Here is a 14,490-nt window from a genome sequence, read left to right on the forward strand (position 1 = left end):
AGTGTAACCTAATATTATCACATATTAGGTTAATATAATTCTTCCTCAGGTAGAACTGAAGTTCTCAGAGTTGGACTTGAGGATGAAAAGCTACTTTAGAACCTTTTAGGCCTTAAGTCTGTGTTTCTGTTTTTGGGACTGTCTCCTAAAGAGAGGTAACCTTTTTTTCCATTAGATAGTAAATTAGCACCTATTTCTCTATTTCTTAAGAGCAGACATAATCTTTGGGGTTGTTCCTTTATAATCTTGATTAAGTATTTTTTCTTTCTTGTTAATATTGTTGTTCATTTTATTTTTTGCTTATTTTTAAAAAAATTCAGATAATTTATATATAATAAAATGCATTGGCCTAAATGTTGAGTTCAAGTTTTGATAGTTATATACACTTATGTAATCATGAACCAAAACAAGATACAGAATCTTTCCTTGAGCCTCTTTCTAGTCAGTTCCATCCAGCTCCTCAGAGATAGCCACTTACTGATGTCTATTACCATAGATTTCTTTTACCTGTTTTTTAACCTCTTCAAATGGAATTATACAGTATGCATTCTTTTGTGTTGAGCATCTTTCACTCCATATACTGTCCTGTAATTCATTCATACTGTTTTGTATGTCAGTCATATGAATATATTCAATGAATGTGTTCTCTGAATGAATATATTTTATGAATAGATCACAATTTATTTATTATTCTGTCACAATTTGTTTATACACTCTTATGTTGATGAATATTTAGGTTTCCAGTTTTTGGCTTATGAATTAGGCTGCTCTGAGCATTCTTGTGCAAGTCTTTTTTGTGGAGACGTGTTTTCATTTCTGTTGGATAAATGCCTAAGAGTGAAATTGTTAAGTCAGAGTGGATATGTATTTAACATTAAAAGAAACTGACATATACATTTTCAAAGTGGTTGTACCATTTACAATCCTACCAGCAATATATGAAAGTTCCAGTTGCTCTGCATCCTCACCAACATTTGATGTTGCCATTCTTTTATTTAGCCATATAGTATCCGTGATATTGAATGCCTTTTTATGTTCTTATTGACCATTTATGTATCTTCTTTTGTGAAGTGTTCAAGTCTTTTGCTAATTTTAAAATTGGATTGTTGATTTTCAAAAAATTACTGGTTTGTAGTTGTTTCAGACAGTCATGCGTTGCTTACTCCATGCCTAGGCTATATGTTGTAGCCTATTGCTTCTAAGATACAAACCTGTACAGCATGTTACTGTACTGAATGCTGTAGGCAATTGTAACACAATGCTAAGTATTTGTATATCTAAACGTATTTGAACGTAGAAAAAGTACGGTAAAAATATGTACACCTGTATAGGGCACTTACCGTGAATGGAGCTTGCAGGACTGGAAATTGCTTTTGGTGAGTCAGTGAGTGAGAGGTGAGTGAATGGAAGGTCTAGGCCATTACTATACACTATTACGGACTTTATAAACACTGAACACTTAGGCTTTTGAGTTTTACAGTTACTTTATAAAAAAGTAATTACATCACAATGTCATGACAGCTACCACTGAAGTTTGTTATGTGTCATGTCACTATATTATGGATGTGAGTCCTTTGCCATATGTATGTGTTATGAATATTTTCTCTCAATCTGTTGCTTACCTCTTCATTTTCCAAATGTCTTCTGATAAGCAGACATTTTAATTTTGTTGAAGTCTAATGCACTAATTTTTTTCCTTTACATTTAGTGCTTTTTTTAATACCTTGAGAAAGTTTTACTTAAGCATCTCTAAGATACTCTGTTTTCTTCTAGAAGTTTTATGGTGTATGATCTAACTTGAAGTAATTTTTTGGGTATGGGGTAAGGCAGAGAGTCAAAGTTTGCTTTTTCCATGTAGATAACCAGTTGTTCCAGCACCATTTTGTTAAAAAGACTTGTCTAAAATAAATTGATAGTATAGTTGTTGGTTTACATATAGGATGCTAGCCTTAGTTTTTAGCTTTTTCTGATTTAAATTCTAAAAAAAAATGAAAACGAGGTATAGAACCTATAGTGAGTAAGATGGCACTTGCCTTGTTGTATTTTAGAGTTTTCTGGTGGTGTCATTTTCAGAATACATTTTGAGTTCCTCAGAATAAAGGAAATGAAGCTTATTTCTTTTATTCTCAAGCCAAACCACTCTCTGAGGATTGAGGAAGTAATCCAGGGTTTGATATGTGGCTCATGGCATAAGGTTAGGTAGCCTGTCATCTTTCACTTTCCAGATTACTTAATGAAAATAACTTGCATATATGTAATGATACCTTTCTATGTTTTAGATGTTGTTCAAAGCACTGAATTGTAAACATATTCTCACCTAATCTTTCCCTTGAAACTTAGGTATTTACCTTTTATTTTTTTAAATTTAAAATAGAAAATTAACAGAGTAAAATAGGTATTTTTTGGTGTATGGTTCTATGAATTTTACCATGAGTATAGATTTTGTATATCCTCTACAGCATTCAGGATATAGAGTTGTCTCATTGCTTCCAAAAGTTCCTTTGTGCTTTCTATCCCTTTGTAGCTGCATCTTCCTTCTCTCACTAATCCCTGGTAACTACTAGTCTCTTTTCCTTCACTGTAGTTTTATCTTTTTGATGTCGTAAGTGAAGTCACACAGCATGTAACCTTTTGAGACTGGCTTCTTTTATTTAGCATAATGCCTTTGAGATTCATCCAAGTTGTTGCATGAACTAGTTTATTCTTTTTTATTGTTAAGTAGTAGTCCGTTGGTTGGATGTACCTGTTTATCCATTCATTCATCCTTTTTTTTAAAGGTGGGGAGGACAGAGTTTTGGTCTGTTGCCCAGGCTTCAGTGAGTGCAGTGACACGATCTCGGCTCACTGCAACCTCTGCCTCCCAGGTTCTAGTGATTCTCATGCCACAGCCTCTGGAGTAGCTGGGATTACAGGCATGCACCACCATGCCTGGCTGATTTTTGTATTTTTAGTAGAGACGGAGTTTTGCCCTGTTGGCCAGGCTGCTTTTGAACTGGCCTCTAGTTGTCCACCTGTCTTAGCTTCCCAAAGTGCTGGGATTACAGGCATGAGCCACTGCGCCTGGCCTATGCATTCATTCTTTGAAGAATATTTAGTTTTTTTTCCAGTTGTGTTGATTAGGACTAGAACTGCTGTAAACATTCATGTACAAGTTTTTGTGTGAACGTTAGTTTTTATTCCTCTAGTGTAATACCCGAGAGTGGGATTGCTGGGTCATTTGTTAAGTGTGTGTTTAACTTTATAAGAAATTGCCACTGTTTTCCAGAGTGTTCATGCCATTTTGCAGTTTCACCAGCAATGTATGAAATGTATATATGTAGTAGTTCCACATCCTGACCAGCACTTGGTATTGTTAGTATTTGTTATTTTAGTCATTCTAGGTGTGTAGTGGTATTGCATCATGATTGAAATTTGCATTTCTTTAATGGATAATGATTTTGAGCATCTGTTTTATATGGGTTTATTTTCATTATATATCGTCTTCGGTTAAGTGGATATAAGTATTTTGTTGGGTTTGTGATTTGTAAATATTTTCTTCCAGTTTGTAGCTTGTTTCTTCATTCTATGAACAGTGTCTTTCAAAGAACCGAAGATTTTAATTTTAATGAAGTTCAGTTTTTCAGTTTTTTATTTTATAAGTTCTTTTGATGTAATATTTAAGAACTTTTAAACCACAGGACATATGTATTTTTTCTTATGTTTTCTTATAAATCTTATAAAAAAGTTTAATAGCTTTATGTTTTACCTTAAGACCTGTGATCCATTTTGAGTTGATTTTTGTATAAAGTGTTAAGTTTAGGTTTATTTTTTCCTACATATAGAATTTTAAATTCTAACATCATTTGTTGTAGACTCTCCTTTGTTTATCGAATGGCTTTGGCACCTTTGTCAAGAATTAATTTGCTATATTTGTGTGGATTTATTTCCGGGTTATTGATTCTGTCACATTGATCAATATGTCATTCCCTCTTCTAATATCACACTGTCTTGATTACTAGAAAATTGTGTGGTGTGAATCTTCTTATCTTTTTTTTTCAAAATTGTTTGGCCTTTGCATAAACATTTTAAAATCAGCTTGTTTATATCTATGAAAAATTTGGCTGGGATTTTCATTATAATCACATTAAATTAGTAGATCAATTTGGGTAGAATTGACATTTTTAGGCTCTTGAGCCCCTATGCTTGGGCCCACTCCCACTCTGTGGAGTGTACTTTCATTTTCAATAAATCTCCACTTTTGTTGCTTCATTCTTTTCTTACTTTGTTTGTTCATTTTGTCCAATTCTTTGTTCAAGACACCAAGAACCTAGACACCCTCCACTGGTAACGTATTTTGGCAAGCCAGTCAGGATGTAAAATAAGTTTGGGATTTTTTTTTTTTCCTTTTCCTTTCTGCTCCATGCAGGGGAATCTCTCCTTCACTTGGGACCCTTGGTGGGCAGCACCTAAACAAAGAGGCAACTGCAGATTTCTGGCTGGGGTCACTCTGAAGGACTCTTCTATGTCTTTTCCAGTTGTGGTCCCTGATCCCTACATGTGGAGCAGCTCAGGGCCAGCTCACATGTGTTTCAGGCAACTTAAACCTTCTTTTCTTATACTAAAATTTTCCCTTACTCTACTCGACTGGCTAAGGACAAAAGAAACCCACCTAGCTTCCAGTTCCTAACATTACAGTTCACGGAATGGAGCAAAGTCCACTTGCTCCATCACTCTAGTGGAACAGGAAGCATGCTGTTCCACTAGAGTGGAACCAAATGCTCCTCCTTTGCTCCATCACTGTAGTGGAACAGGAAGCATAAGCCTTATCAAATTATAAGGATTCTGAAAGTCAGGGATTACACCTAGGAACCAAAGGAAGGCTCATAGTAGGCCATTGCCTCTGGAGGGAAAACATGCAAAGCAGCACTGGTGCCCACCTGAGGTCAGAGACGTCTGATACTCCAAAGTTTGGACCCTCTTTGGGGTCCAAACACTGGACCCCAAAGAGGGATGCCCCAGGTGATCCTTCGGACCTCAACCTCTCTGAAGGGAACACCCTTGGCAGAGGTCCTAAGGCTTAGTACTAAGCCCTCCTTAGAATTTTATCTCACAGTTGCAATACTGTTTGCCCCCAGTATTGTTTGTAATCAAGTATGCTGTTGATTGGGAAAGTGAGATGGAGCTGCATGTATCCAGGCTTCGATGCTGCTGTTCCAAGCAGGGTTGGGCCTGGTTAGTATGTGATGTTCTCCTTTGGTGCTGTTTGGCCCCAGTGTTCTTTGGAGTCTGGGGAGGTTTGACCTTTAAAAATTAAACTGCTATGGAAACTGCTTTACCTGAAATTTTGGTTCACTGCCTTCATTGGATTAACTATTGGGGCAAGCAAAAGTAAAACTGGCAAGTTTGTATTGCTATCTCATGGCTAAAGTTCCAAGGTAAAATCTATTGAATCTTCATTTATGTGTGTATATACATGTCTAGATATGTTTATTTGTATGTACACTTATTGTTACATGTTCTGTCTACCAAATTGACATATAGGTAGAAGAGTACTCATAAGTTAAATAAGTCTAAGTACTTTTCAAGTTCATGTGACTTAAGTATAACTTTACTAAACAAACTGGCTTTAAAATTATTGGTAAAATAAAAATAGAAATGACTTGAAAAAAAAAGGACATTTTTACTGTTGAGTCTTCCAATCCATGGACATGTTGTATCTCTTTATTTACTTAGGTCTTCTTTGATTTTATTCATCAGTGTTTTGTAATTTTTAGTATATAAACCCTGTTCACTTTTTGTTCAATTTACATGTAAGTACAGATCCTCCTCAACTTATGATGATGGGGTTATGTATCCAGATAAACCCATCGTAAGTTGAAAATATTGTAAGTCAAAAACATATTTCTGGCTTATAATATTCTCACCAGTCAAAATCAAGCCTTCAATTTATGGTATTTTCACCAGTGAAAAGCACACTTTTGACTTAATAGTTTCAAACCAGTGAAAAGCACATTTTTGGCTTAATATTTTTATCCATTGAAAACACACTTTCAAATTGTGATATTTTCAACTTATAGTGCATTTATCTGGAGAAAACCTCATCGTAAGTCAAGGAGCATACTGACTGTATATTGCTTTTGTACCACTGTGCTATGGTTTGGCTGTGTTCCCACCCAAATCTCATCTTGAATGTGGCTCCCACAATTCCCATGTGTCATAGGAGGGACCCAGTGGGAAGTAATTGAATCATGGGGGAGGGTCTTTCCTATGCTGTTCTCGTGATAGTGAATAAGTCTCATGAGATGGGATGGTTTTATAAGAGGGAGTTTCCCTGAACAAGTTCTCTCTTGCCTGCCACCATGTAAGACATGACTTTGCTCCTCCTTTGCCTTCTGCCATGAGTGTGAGGACTTCCCTGCCATGTGGAACTGTGAGTCAATTAATTAAGCCTCTTTCCTTTATAAATTACCCAGTCTCAGGTATGTCTTTATTAGCAGCATTAGAACAGACTAATACACATTGTAAAGCTGAAAAATTGTAAGTTTTACCATCATAGGTTGAAGACTGTATTTTATTTCTTAGAGCTGTTGTAAATGGAAAAGAATTGGTTTCCAGTTGCTCTTTGCTAGTAGTATATAGAAATACGATTGAGTTTTGTGTGTTGGCTTTGTATTCTGTGATGCTGCTGAATTCACTTATTACTTCTAGGAGCATTTTTCATAGATTTCTTGAGATTTTTCTATGTACAGTTGACCCTTGAATAATGCGGCAAGGTGGAAGTTAGGGGTGCTGACGCCTGAAGCAGTTGAAAATCTACGTATAACTTTTAACTCCCCCAAACGTAACTACTGATAGCCTGCTGTTGACTGGAAGTCTCACCAACAACATAAACAGTTAATTAGCATGTATTTTTATGTCACATATATTATATACTATATTTTTACAATAAAGTAAGTTAGAGAAAAGAAAATGTTATTAAGAGAATCACAAGGAAGAGAAAATATGTTTACTGTTTAATACATGGAAGTGTGTTATCATAAAGGTCTTCATCCTCACTGTCTTCACATTGAGTAGGCTGGGGAGGTGGAGGAAGAGGAACAGTTAGTCTTTCTGTCTCAGGGGTGGCAGAGGCAGAGGAAAATGCACATATAAGTGGACCTGTGCAATTCAAACCTGTGTTCAAGGGTCAACTGTAAATGATAATGTTGTCTGTCAATAGGACAGTTTGATTTCTTTCTTTCTAATCTGCATACCTTTTATTTGTTATTTTCCTGCTTTATTGCACTGGCTAGGACTTCCAGTACCATGATGAATAAGATAGATGTGATATTATATTTTTTCCTTGGTTCCAGTCTAGTAGGAAACTGTTAAATATGATGTTGACTGTAGCTTTTGTTTAGATGCCCTTTATTATGTTGGGGAAGTTCCTTTCAGTTCTTAGTTTGCTGAGAGTTTTTATCATTAATGAATGTTGAATGCTGTCAAATGCCTTTTTTTGCATCAATATGATCATGTGAGTTTGTTTTTAGACTGTTAATATGATGGATTACATTGATTGATTTAAAAAATATTGAACAGCTTTGCATTCCTAGTATAAATCCCACTTCATTGTGGTATATTCTTATACATTGCTGGATTTGATTTGTTGATATTTTATTAAGGATTTTTGTCATTGTTATGTTCATGAGGGACATAGGCCTGTAGTTTTTAATACTGTTTTTTGTATTGGGGTAATAATGGTGACTGTCAAAATGAATTGGGAAGTGTTCCCTCCTCTATTTTCAGAAAAGAGTGTGTAGACCTGGTTTTATTTCTTCTTTTTTTATATTTTTCTTTTATTGATACGTATTATTGATTTTTTTTTTTTTTTGAGATGGAGTTGGGCTCTTGTTGTCCAGGCTGGAGTGCAATGGTGTGATCTCGGCTCACCACAACCTCTGCCTCCCAGGTTCAAGTGATTCTCCTGCCTCAGCCTCCCAAGTAGCTGGGATTACAGGCATGCACCACCACACCTGGCTAATTTTTTTCTATTTTTGGTTGAAACAGTGTTTCTTCATGTTGATCAGGCTGGTCTTGAACTCCCGACGTCAGGTGATCCACCCACCTCAGCCTCCCAGAGTACTGGGATTACAGGTGTGAGCCACCATGCCTGGCCTGATTTTTTCTTTTAATGTTGGGTTGAATTTGCTAGTGAAACCATCTGGGTCTAATTTTTTTTCTTTTTTTCTTTTTTTTGGAAACTATGTGTTCAACTTATTTAATAGTTATAGAATTATTCAGAACATCTATCTCATCATTGGTGAGCTTTGGTAGTTTGAATTTTTCAAGTAATTGATTCATTTAATCTAAGTTACTGAATTTATGTGTAAAGTGTTATTTGTAGTGTTGTTTTATTATCCTTTTAATATCTGTGGAGTCTATAGTGATATTCCTCTTTTATTCTTGTTACTGGTAATTTATGTCTATCTTTTTTTTCTCTATCAGTTTTGTTTGAGGTTTGTCAATTTTTAAATATTTTCAAAGAATGAGATTTGATTTCATTAATTTTCTCCATTGTTTTTCTGTTTTCCCTCTTATTGATGTCTGAGCTGATCATTATTTCTTTTTCTTCTGCTTGCTTTAGGTTTATTTTGTTCTTCTTTTCCTAATTTGTTAAGATGAAAACTTAGATGATATATTTTAGATTTTTCTTCTTTTCTAATATAAGCATTAGATCTTGAGTTTCCCTCTAAGCACTATGCTGTGTGCCATAAATTCTGATACATTGCATTTTAGTTTTTATTTGGTTCAGACTATCTTCTAATTTCTCATTAAACTTCCCTTTGAATGCTGGCTTATTTAGAAGTTATTTAATTTCTAAGTGTTTGAAGTATTTCTGCCATCTTTTTGTTACCTATTTCTGGTTCAATTTCACTATGATCAGAGAACATACTTTGTATGATTTCAATTCTCTGAGTATATTTGGTGTCTAGATATGAGATTTTTATCTGTGGTACTTATCCTGGATGGTTTTACTAGGTTGTAGATTATGTCAGTCTTCAGTTTTGCTAGAAAATGCCACATTGTTTTTTTCAAAGTTTGAAAGTATTGGGGGAACCCGCCCCTAATATTTCAACATAGGTTCTTTGTATTTTCCGTAAGTGTCGGCCGGCTGAGAAATAAAGAGAAAGAATACAAAGAGAGGAATTTTACAGCTGGGCCTCCGGGGGTGACATCACATATCAGTAGGACTGTGATGCCTACCTGAGGCTTAAAGCCAGGAAGTTTTATTAAGGATTTCAAAAGGTGAGGGGGTGCAAGAACAGGGAGTAGGTCACAAAATCACATGCTTCAAAGGGCAAAAAGGAGAACAAAGATCACATGCTTCTGAGGAAGCAGGACAAGGGCAAATTCAGAACTACTGATAAGGGTCTGTGTTCAGCTGTGCATGTATTATCTTGATAAACATCTTAACAGAAAACAGGGTTCAAGAGCAGAGAACTGATCTGACCTCAAATTCACCAGGGTGGGATTTTTCCCCACCCTAGTAAGCCTGAGGGTACTGCAGGAGACCAGGGTATATTTCAGTCCTTATCTCAACCGCATAAGACAGACACTCCCAGAGTGGCGTTTATAGACCTCCCACCAGGGATGCATTCCATTCCTAGGGTCTTCATTATTAATATTCCTTGTTAGGAAAATAATTTAGTGATATCTTCCCTACTTGCACGTCCGTTTGTAGGCTCTCTGCAAGAAAAAAAAATATGGCGCTCTTCTGCCCAATCCCGCAGGCAGTCAGACATTATGGTTGTCTTCCTTTGTTCCCCAAAATCGCTGTTATTTTGTTCTTTTTCAAGGTGCACTGATTTCATATTGTTCAAACACACGTTTTACAGTCAATTTGTACAGTTAACACGGTAGTGGTCCCTGAGGTGATGTACATCCTCAGCTTACGAAGACGACAAGATTAAGTAAGACAGGTGTAAGAAATTTTAAAAGTATTAATTTTGGGAACTGATAAATGTCCATATTAAAATGAAATCTTCACAATTTATGTTCAGAGATTACAGTAAAGACAGGTGTATGAAATTATAAAAGTAATCACCACTGACCCCACAGAAATACAAACTACCATCAGAGAATACTATAAACGCCTCTACGCAAATCAACTAGAAAATCTAGAAGAAATGGATAATTTCCTGGACACTTACACTCTCCCAAGGCTAAACCAGGAAGAAGTTGAATCCCTGAATAGACCAATAGCAGGCTCTGAAATTGAGGCAACAATTAATAGCCTACCCACCACAAAAAGTCCCGGACCAGATGGATTCACAGCTGAATTCTACCAGAGGTACAAGGAGGAGCTGGTACCATTCCTTCTAAAACTATTCCAATCAATAGAAAAAGAGGGAATCCTCCCTAACTCATTTTATGAGGCCAACATCATCCTGATACCAAAGCCTGGCAGAGACACAACAAAAAAAGAGAATTTTAGACCAATATCCCTGATGAACATTGATGCAAAAATTCTCAATAAAATACTGGCAAACCGGATTCAGCAGCACATCCAAAAGCTTATCCACCATGATCAAGTGGGCTTCATCCCTGGGATGCAAGGCTGGTTCAACATTCGCAAATCAATAAACGTAATCCAGCATATAAACAGAACCAAAGACAAGAACCACATGATTGTCTCAATAGATGCAGAAAAGGCTTTTGACAAAATTCAACAGCCCTTCATGCTAAAAACGCTCAATAAATTCGGTATTGATGGAACGTATCTCAAAATAATAAGAGCCATTTATGACAAACCCACAGCTAATATCATACTGAATGGGCAAAAACTGGAAAAATTCCCTTTGAAAACTGGCACAAGACAGGGATGCCCTCTCTCACCACTCCTATTCAACATAGTGTTGGAAGTTCTGGCTAGGGCAATCAGGCAAGAGAAAGAAATCAAGGGTATCCAGTTAGGAAAAGAAGAAGTCAAATTGTCCCTGTTTGCAGATGACATGATTGTATATTTAGAAAACCCCATCGTCTCAGCCCAAAATCTCCTTAAGCTGATAAGCAACTTCAGCAAAGTCTCAGGATACAAAATTAATGTGCAAAAATCACAAGCATTCTTATACACCAGTAACAGACAAGCAGAGAGCCAAATCAGGAATGAACTTCCATTCACAATTGCTTCAAAGAGAATAAAATACCTAGGAATCCAGCTTACAAGGGATGTAAAGGACCTCTTCAAGGAGAACTACAAACCACTGCTCAGTGAAATCAAAGAGGACACAAACAAATGGAAGAACATACCATGCTCATGGATAGGAAGAATCAATATCGTGAAAATGGCCATACTCCCCAAGGTTATTTATAGATTCAATGCCATCCCCATCAAGCTACCAATGAGTTTCTTCACAGAATTGGAAAAAACGGCTTTAAAGTTCATATGGAACCAAAAAAGAGCCCGCATTGCCAAGACAATCCTAAGTCAAAAGGACAAAGCTGGAGGCGTCACGCTACCTGACTTCAAACTATACTACAAGGCTGCAGTAACCAAAACAGCATGGTACTGGTACCAAAACAGAGCTATAGACCAATGGAACAGAACAGAGTCCTCAGAAATAATACCGCACATCTACAGCCATCTGATCTTTGACAAACCTGAGAGAAACAAGAAATGGGGAAAGGATTCCCTATTTAATAAACGGTGCTGGGAAAATTGGCTAGCCATAAGTAGAAAGCTGAAACTGGATCCTTTCCTTACCCCTTATACGAAGATTAATTCAAGATGGATTAGAGACTTAAATGTTAGACCTAATACCATAAAAACCCTAGAAGAAAATCTAGGTAGTACCATTCAGGACATAGGCATGGGCAAGGACTTCATGTCTAAAACACCAAAAGCAACGGCAGCAAAAGCCAAAATTGACAAATGGGATCTAATTAAACTAAAGAGCTTTTGCACAGCAAAAGAAACTACCATCAGAGTGAACAGGCAACCTACAGAATGGGAGAAAATTTTTGCAACCTACTCATCTGACAAAGGGCTAATATCCAGAATCTACAAAGAACTCAAACAAATATACGAGAAAAAAACAAACAACCCCATCAAAAAGTGGGGAAAGGATATGAACAGACATTTCTCAAAAGAAGATATTCATACAGCCAACAGACACATGAAAAAATGCTCATCGTCACTCGCCATCAGAGAAATGCAAATCAAAACCACAATGAGATACCATCTCACACCAGTTAGAATGGCAATCATTAAGAAGTCAGGAAACAACAGGTGTTGGAGAGGATGTGGAGAAATAGGAACACTTTTACACTGTTGGTGGGATTGTAAACTAGTTCAACCATTATGGAAAACAGTATGGCAATTCCTCAAGGATCTAGAACTAGATGTACCATATGACCCAGCCATCCCACTACTGGGTATATACCCAAAGGATTATAAATTATTCTACTACAAAGACACATGCACACGTATGTTTATTGCGGCACTATTCACAATAGCAAAGACTTGGAATCAACCCAAATGTCCATCTGTGACAGACTGGATTAAGAAAATGTGGCACATATACACCATGGAATACTATGCAGCCATCAAAAAGGATGAGTTTGCGTCCTTTGTAGGGACATGGATGCAGCTGGAAACCATCATTCTTAGCAAACTATCACAAGAAGAGAAAACCAAACACCGCATGTTCTCACTCATAGGTGGGAACTGAACAATGAGATCACTTGGACTCGGGAAGGGGAACATCACGCACTGGGGCCTATCATGGGGAGGGGGGAGGGGGGAGGAGGGAGGGATTGCATTGGGGAGTTATACATGATATAAATGATGACTTGATGGGTGCTGACGAGTTGATGGGTGCAGCACACCAACATGGCATAAGTATACATATGTAACAAACCTGCACGTTATGCACATGTACCCTAGAACTTAAAGTATAATAATAATAAAAAAAAAAATATGTACTATTAAAATAAAAAAAAAAAAGAAATTATAAAAGTATTAATTTTGGGAACTGATATATGTCCATATTAAAATGAAATCTTCACAATTTACGTTCCTCTGCCATGGCTTCAGCTGGTCCCTCCATTCGGGGTCCCTGACTTCCCACAACATGAAAGTAGTTGTACCGATCTATGGCACCACTCCCCCTGCCCCAGAATGTGATATGAATGTTCTATATCCTCTCCAAACCTACTATGTATTTGATTTATTCATTATTTCCTTATTTAACTTTAAATCTTTCTAGTCTTGGAAGACAATCACTAACGGAACATTTTTCTCATCTTTTTTTTTTTTTTTTTTTTTTAAAGACAGAGTCTTGCTCTGTTACCCGGGCTGGAGTGCAGTGGCACAATCTCGGCTCACTGAAACGTCCATCTCCTGGGTTCAAGCGCTTTTTCTGCCTCAGCTTCCCAAGTAGCTGGGATTAGAGACATGCACCACCATGCCCAGAAAATTTTTGCATTTTTAGTAGAGACAGGGTTTCACCATGTTGGCTAGGGTGGTCTTGAACTCCTGACCTCAGGTGATCCACGCACCTCAGCCTCCCAAAGTGCTGGGATTATAGGTGTGAGCCACTGCACCTGGCCTCATATTTTGTGAGTTAATTTTTATATCATACTTGATAATTTAGGGTATCACAGTAAGCACACTAAAGTTGAAAACTCAAGTAGGTTTTGGTTATCATTCCAAATGACTTGAAGTTTCTCATTGGTCATGGAGTTTTGGCTGTGAAACAGGACCTGGGGCTGCCTCTAGCCAGCGGGATTCTACCTGTGCCACAGGTGGACAGGTAAGCCCTTTTTTGGTTGCTGAAATAAGTCCATATTCTAGAGATGAGATTAGACTTTCACCAATATCTACTTCCAATATTCATGATTTAAATGATGAAGTTCTTTAGTTTTGTACAGGTAAAAGAAATTCTTTATCTAATTCTAAGTTTGTACCTAACTTCTTCAACCAATCTTTTCATTGCCTGATAGAATTCTGCCTGGGTTTTAAATTTTTTTTAAATTAATTTTTTTTTTTTTTTTTTACATTCTTCCTATCTGACAAAGACACAAGTCTTCCATTAGAATTCTACAAATCTCTTATACTTTTATCTGAGTCCATATTTTCAACCCTTATGTGCTAATGACAAGTATTTAATTCCATCCTTAAAGAATAGCTGATTGTGGGCATCTACTGTATTTCGTAACCTTTGTAATACAAGTTATGTAGTTTTTAGTGCTTAAACTATACTTTAAAAAAATAATAACAGGGAAAGTAGAACTTACTTAGGTCTCTGAATTAATTTCAGACTGTTGAAATGGTGGTCAACTTTTAAGACACAGAAGGAAAGTGTTTTATTTGGGGATAAGTTATTTTAACCTGAGACATTTTAAATGGCAGGAAAACATCTGGCTTGCTTTTTTTATGAGTGATTAAAATTTTAAGAAGAAGGTAAAGACTGAATTGGCTTTATACTTACTTTGAATTTTAAAATACCTTACCATCTACTTAACTTAAAT

General features: G+C 36.5%; 1 protein-coding gene across 3 annotated transcripts in view; it reads left to right on the forward strand.

Moving 5' to 3' along the window:
* The window catches only part of PDE3B (phosphodiesterase 3B), a 231,247-nt gene that overhangs the window by 32,691 nt on the left and 184,066 nt on the right, over positions 1-14,490 (forward strand). The gene's annotated exons all lie outside the window — the stretch shown is intronic.

Source organism: Rhinopithecus roxellana, chromosome 15 (genome assembly GCF_007565055.1).
Source record: "Rhinopithecus roxellana isolate Shanxi Qingling chromosome 15, ASM756505v1, whole genome shotgun sequence".
Taxonomy (NCBI): Eukaryota; Metazoa; Chordata; class Mammalia; order Primates; family Cercopithecidae; genus Rhinopithecus; species Rhinopithecus roxellana.